General features: G+C 33.1%; 1 long non-coding RNA gene across 1 annotated transcript; it reads right to left on the bottom strand.

Annotated features, from left to right (window-relative positions):
* Positions 1-3770: 3770 nt before the first annotated feature.
* Positions 3771-5283, bottom strand: LOC141664222 (uncharacterized). The gene is made up of 3 exons (XR_012551890.1): positions 5095-5283; positions 4762-4856; positions 3771-4666 (listed from the first exon to the last, which is right to left on the bottom strand). It is a non-coding gene; the product is annotated as an uncharacterized LOC141664222 (long non-coding RNA).
* Positions 5284-6958: the final 1675 nt, after the last annotated feature.

Here is a 6958-nt window from a genome sequence, read left to right as displayed (position 1 = left end):
CTAAACTATGGTATATCTTATTTAAACACTTAAATAGATAGAGCCCGTAATAAAAACAAAACAAGTCTTTTATTAATATCAATGAAATCAAAACAGATTACATAAAAGTTATTCCTAAATCCTAATACAAGATTGGACTTAGGACATATTCCTTTCAATTATCACTTATAAAAATTTTCACTGAGTCTTTGACCAATTTATCCAGTTGTTTGACATGATCAATCAAGATAGATGCAGTTTCACTTTTTGTGTGCAAGAAATACACCCATGTGTATCTGGTAAACTCATCTACTATGACCATAGCATATTTCTTCTTTGCAATAGACATGACATTCACTGGACCAAATAGATCAGCATGTAGTAGGTGATAAGGCTCAAGAATTGAAGATTCAGTCTTGCTCTTGAATGAAGATTTTCTTTATTTTTCCTTTTGACATGAATCACAAAGGCCATCAGGAGCAAATACTGATTTTGGCAGTCCTCTCACAAGAGCTTTCTTGACTAGTTCATTTATATTGCTGAAATTTAAATGAGAGAGTTTCTTGTGCCAATCCCAGCTTTCTTCAATTGATGCTCTACTTAACAGACAGATTGCAGAACCATCAGAACTTGTTGAAAGCTTGGCTTCATAAATGTTACCATGCCTGTATCATTTTAGAACAACTTTTCCTGTAGATTTACTTACAACTTCACAGTGTTTTTCAAAGAAATCTACATGATAACTCTGTCACAGATTTGACTAACACTCGGCAGATTGTGTTTAAGTCCTGAGACTAGAGCTACTTCTTTAATGATGACATTCCCAAGATTGATATTTCCATATCCCAGAGTTTTTCCCATGTTTCCATCTCCATAAGAAACACCTGGGCCAGCTTTCTCCACAAAGTCTGATAGCAGGGGTTTATTTCCAGTCATATGTCCTGAACATCCACTATCTAGAACTAGGATATTTTTCATGTTGCCCTGCAATCACAAAGACCACTAATAATTAGTTTTAAGGACCCAGACTTGCTTGGATCCTTTGGCCTTATTAAGTTTGTTAACATTTGCAGCGGATTTAACATCAGAGTTAATGTTAACATTTTTCTTATCAGAATTTACAGTATCAGACTTTGCATCAGAACTTACACTAGAAGGAATAATGCTAACTTTCTTTAAAGAAGGTTTTATTTGATAATAATCATAGTACAAACTATGATATTCCTTACAAGTATAAATGGAATGCCATAAACTACCACAATGAAAACAAGGATTTTGTGGCTTAAACCTAACAGACTGACTTTTAACTCCTGACTTAGAAGGTAAGGAGTTTATATTCTTATTCTTCCTGCAAAAAGAAGCCAGATGGTTAGAATTTCCACAGTTATAACATTTCTTTCAAGGAGCATTAGGAACAGGCACATAATTATTGCTTTTATTTACACCTTCCTTTCCATTCCTATTTTTCCTAGGTGGCTTTACCTTGTTTACATTCTTAATCTCTTTCAGCTTATACTTAAGCTGCTTCTTTGTCACTAAGCATATGTTAACCTCAGCTGGTTTATCCTATTTTAATTTATCAGAAGTTGACTCTGCTTTAACTTCTGTCTCAGTATCTTTCATCTTTTCAGAATCAGACTTTACAGTTTTAGCTACAAACTTAACAAGATTTACCTTTGGCTTATTAGTCTGTTTAACAATAATTGGCTTAATTTGTTCAGTTCCTGTTTCACTTTTATCATCTCCATAACCTAAGCCCTCTTTCCAGTTTCCACTACTTAATAAATTCTGAGTTGTTCGGCCAGAGTTAGTCCAAGTCCTGATAATCTCTCTTTCCTTTTCTAACTCAGTTTTTAGAGATTGATTCAATTTTAACACTTCATCTCTAACATAAAAATCATCATCTCTTTCTTTCTGAGTTTGATGGAACATAACTAACTCCTTTTTTAAATAGTCATTCCTTTTCTTAAAAGCCAGATTTTCAGAAGTTAACCTATCACAAGTTAAAGTCTGATCTCTATAACTAATGAATATGGTTTTAAGATAAGATCTCAACTCAGTAATATCATCAGTATGAAAAGCATAAGTTGTTTGAGGTACCTTTAACTCGGCAGCTTCAGAAATGCTATCAGCATTTGCCATCAAGGCATAGTTCTCTTCATGTTCAGAATCTGAAGTGTCTGTCCAGCTTTTCTTCTTTGTGACAAGTGCCTTGCCTTTGTCACCTTTTCCTTTCTTGCAATCAGGAGATATGTGGCCTTTCTCACCACAGTTGTAGCATTTAACATTTGAGTAATCTCCTCTGTCAGACTTTCCTGTTTTGCCTTCAGATTTTCTGAATCACTTCTTATCAGAACTTCCACTTTTCCTGGAAAACTTCTTTCCCCTTCTGAATTTCCTGTAAGCTATCTTTATGATACCCTTCACCATAATATCACACAATTTTATCATCTCTTCATCAGCATCCATCTCAGATAGACTTTCAGTTTCTGAATCCTCATCACTATCAGAACTTGATGACTCAGTATCAGACTTTGTGATGAGAGCCTTTCATTTGCCTTTCTTTGAGACAACCACTTTGGGGGATTCCTCCTCAGCCTTAAGAGCAACTGTTCTTGACTTTCTCCCATGCCTCTTGCTTCTTTGATCCATCTCAAGTTCATGAGTTTTGAGCATACCATAAATTTCATCAAGAGTAGTTTCACTAAGAGCATAGTTGTCTCTTATAGTACTTGCCTTCAAATCCCAACTTTCAGGAAGAGCTAAAAGGAATTTAAGATTAGTATCTTCAAGATCATATTCCTTATCCACCAGTGACAGATCATTCAAGAGTTTGACAAATCTGTCATATAAACCAGTTAACGACTCATCAGGTTTTGAGTCAAAGTGCTCATACTCTTAAGTGAGTATAGTCGTCATGTTCTTCTTAATTAAATCAGTTCCCTGGCATCTTATCTCCAAGGCATTCCATATCTCCTTTGCAGTCTTGCAGTTAATTACCCTGTTTGACATGACATTATCAATGGCACTATGCAACAAATGCCTTACCTTTGCATCCTTGGCAATAGATGAGATATCTTCAGCTGTATATTCACTTTTCTCCTTTGGTACAGTCTGTGCTGGCTGATCTGCAACTATAACAGAGAGCTTGGTTGTCTTATGTGGTCCTTCATTAATTCTGTCAAGGTATTCTGGATCTGTAGCTTCCAGAAAGATAGTCATCCTCACTTTCCATATGGGATACTCAGAAGGTTTCAGAATTGGAACCCTAATAGTCTCATATCGATTATGGATTTGAGTCTTTGGAGTTTCTTTAGTTTTGGTGGGCTTGGTTGGAGTTTTCTCTTCTTCAGACATGATTGTTTGGGATCTTTACTGTATATGTGTTAATAGATTGGCTCTGATACCACTTGTTAGGTCACACACACTGTAGAAGGGGGTTGAATACAGTGTATACTACAATCAAATCGAATTAAGAATACAAGTATGAAACACATAATAATCTTATTAATAAAACAGTATTACAATGGAACCGTTCTCTCTCAGTGATGAACAAACATCACGAGAGCTGCTAGGGTTACAATGAATAATATTCTCTATTAAGATAACACTTATAGTGTAAACCCTAAGTTGTATTTATATAGATACACAGTTATAAGATAAACTTCTAATTGATATCGAACATAAGTCTGCATCCTAAAATATATCAACTAGTTATCTTTTCTTCCAAGTATTCTATTCTTCATAGAATTCTTCTCCATGCATATCTCTTCTTTTGTTTGTCTTGATCTTCTTTCCTTCAATCAGCCGCTTTCCTTATCTGAACGTCTTCTTAAGTCCTGATATTATCTCCTGATAAATATCTTCTGATAACTTAAGTTCTGATAACTTAAGTTCTGATATCTTAAGTTCTGACTTCAGTATAAGTACTGATTTCCAGTTAAGTCCTGATTTGTCCTATTAGTTAAGATCTGAAAACTAAACATAAATCATTATTAGACATGACATCACAAATATATCTAACATAAACACTCACAATTAGATTGCTGTAAGGATATAGGTTTTGCATCACATTTATTCTCAAGTCCTGTATGTACTTTCACATTTGAGTTGGAGGATATATCCCTTGAATAGACCCTCATCATCGAAATGTCATAATTCCCTAAGCAGTGGCAAAAATATCACATGTACACACATATCTTCCGCATATTAAACTTGTATGTTTCAAGTGGGATAAAATTTACTTAAACACTCGTGACAATAAGTCATCCCCAACATCAACTGGTCCTACACTTTCCTTAACTGTCAAGCAAAAAACACAAAAAAAGGTGGTATGATAGTCTCATACATTAACTAACTACTATGTTTCACAATTTTTAAACACATAAGCACACTAACATCACATGAACACATAAGCACAATAACATCACATGAACATATAAGCACAATATAACATCACATAAACACATAAACACAGTAACATCACATGAGCAAATAAGCACAATAACATCACATAAACACATAAGCACAATAACATCACTTGAACACATAAGCACAATAACATTACATAAACACATAATCGTTAAATGTTACATAACAAAGTTCTATTCGAAGAACAATTGTGATCAGAGGTTTCATCAGCACGATCGATTTCCATTGCAACATCCATCGCCTTTTAAAATTGACACTGCAATTGACAAATTCCCCAAACATTAAAAATTGATCCAAAGTATTACGGAAAAAAAAATAAAGATAAATGACATATCTCAATCCTTCCATTACATTTCAAGGTTTAGTTGTTTGAAACGCTCTTCGAACAATTCTTATTCTCATTCATCCCATCTTCTTCCACTTCCGGCAAAACCAATGAAGAAATGCTTCAAAAAAAAAGAGAATAAACCTTATTCTATATTCTATATATATATATATATATATATATATATATATCATCACAGCTAAACACACATATTAGTTCACTTTGAAATTCAAATTAAGGGGGGGGGGAACTGATTATACGACTATTAAAAGTATAATTAAGTACATGTGTCAAACATCAACTTAATTTGAAATTCAAATTAAGGGGGATAAATTAAGTAGAAGGTAACTAATACTTACCTCCCTTTGTCATATGGATCCAACACGTAAGCAGCGGCGGAACAATAGTTGGAGCAAGTTTGTTTGATGTCAGCGTCCAGCTCCTTATTGGAGTATTACTCTAACTAATACTTCGGACAAACCACTTGCAGCTGATTAAATAATCCCTAAAATTGGACAACTTGCAACGCAGTTTGGTTGTCTGAATGATGAGCTGTAAAACTTACAGAAGAAGCATGTTAAATTGTGTATGTATTAGTACGTATGTATTAGGTATTGTAGAAGTATGATACGTATTTAGTAAAAAGCATTGACAAAATACTGTAACTAAGGCAAAGTTGTGGAGGGCTTTGTAGACATTTCAGCCTTCTTTTGCCTTCACGCTTTATACTTTGAAGTTGATACATAAAACAGCAGACGGAGAAAATGGTGCTAACTAATACTCCATTTGTCCCATTCATTTTTATACACTTTTCTTTTCTGGATGTCCCTTTTAATTCTATACATTCTAAACTTATCAAAAATAGTAAAAATTTAATAATATAAAAATCAACTACATCCACTATTTTCTCCCACTATACTCACTTTATTAATTAAATATTGAATAGTCCCACTACTTTAACCAACTTTATATTTTTTTCACTAAATTACATTTTTTTTTCTCTCATCCCACTATCTTAACAAAGTAACATTATTTTATTTGTTTTTTGTCCTCCGTGCCCAAACCATTTGTATACAAATGACCGGGACGGAGGGAGTATATCTTTCGTTTTATGATTACACATAGATATTGTTTTACTTTTCCTCTTGAAGCAAATAATATGCATCTCATATAGATATATAATGAAGAATGTTGTTATGTGTTCATAGTTCTTGCTATTATTGATTATATGCGAAATCTTCAAGGGAGTTGAAAGTTGGTCATTACCTTGTGATACTAAGACTACTGTTATAATCACTATATGGTTTAGTAGTACTCCTTCCAAGTATGACCTAACCCAGAGCTTCCCACGGGCAGGATTAGAAGATGCAACTGCTCAGGAGGACGAAGATGTGGATTGAACTGGTGTGAAAGCTCTCAAAGCTGCTAATAATGGGGATATTTTCTCTGCCATTATTTGGAGGGTTTAATTTTAACTACCAACTTCTCCGTACTGTTCTCTAATGTTTTCTAGGATGCTGATTATAATGGCAAGTCATGGGCGGCTGATAAAGATGGTTAGCAATGACGTTGTGAGGGCTTTTAAGACATTGTAGTTTTTGCATTTTCACCATCTATATGAATGTTTGTTGATGTTGGCTAGTTGCTTTAAAGATGGTTTTCAATTTGTTCCGTTCCCTGTCAAATTCCATTTTTTATCAAATGAGTAAGCTACATAAGTTACCGAGAATGCGTATTATTTCTCAAAAGAATATAGATAAAACTCATTTTTTGGACAAAACTATACAGTAATTCACTATTCCCTCCCTCTCTTTTTAAAATTCCATTTTGTAAAAAATATATTTCTTAAAATATATATTTTGTTCTCTATTTCATATAAATTTTATAATTTCAATATTGATTAAATAAAGTCACAGGACCCTCCTCGTAAATATTATTACATAAAATATTTAAAATGCACGTTATTTGATAAATTTTGTGTATGTATATATATACACTTACTTATCTCTTGTATTATGTGTAATTAATATAATGAATCAAGTTATTATTTTTGTGTAAAAAGAGAAAAAAAATATTATACAAATTATCAATTTCTTAATATGTGTGAAATTTGTAAAATTGATTATTAAAATGACAGAGGGAATAACTTGAATCAAAAATCGTTTCTATCAGAAATGTTACATATTAATTGGATTAAATAATAAACATAGAATTTATGACACA

Source organism: Apium graveolens, chromosome 6 (genome assembly GCF_009905375.1).
Source record: "Apium graveolens cultivar Ventura chromosome 6, ASM990537v1, whole genome shotgun sequence".
Taxonomy (NCBI): Eukaryota; Viridiplantae; Streptophyta; class Magnoliopsida; order Apiales; family Apiaceae; genus Apium; species Apium graveolens.
Note: the sequence above shows the minus strand (reverse complement) of the source record. Positions and strands in the feature narration are given on the sequence as shown.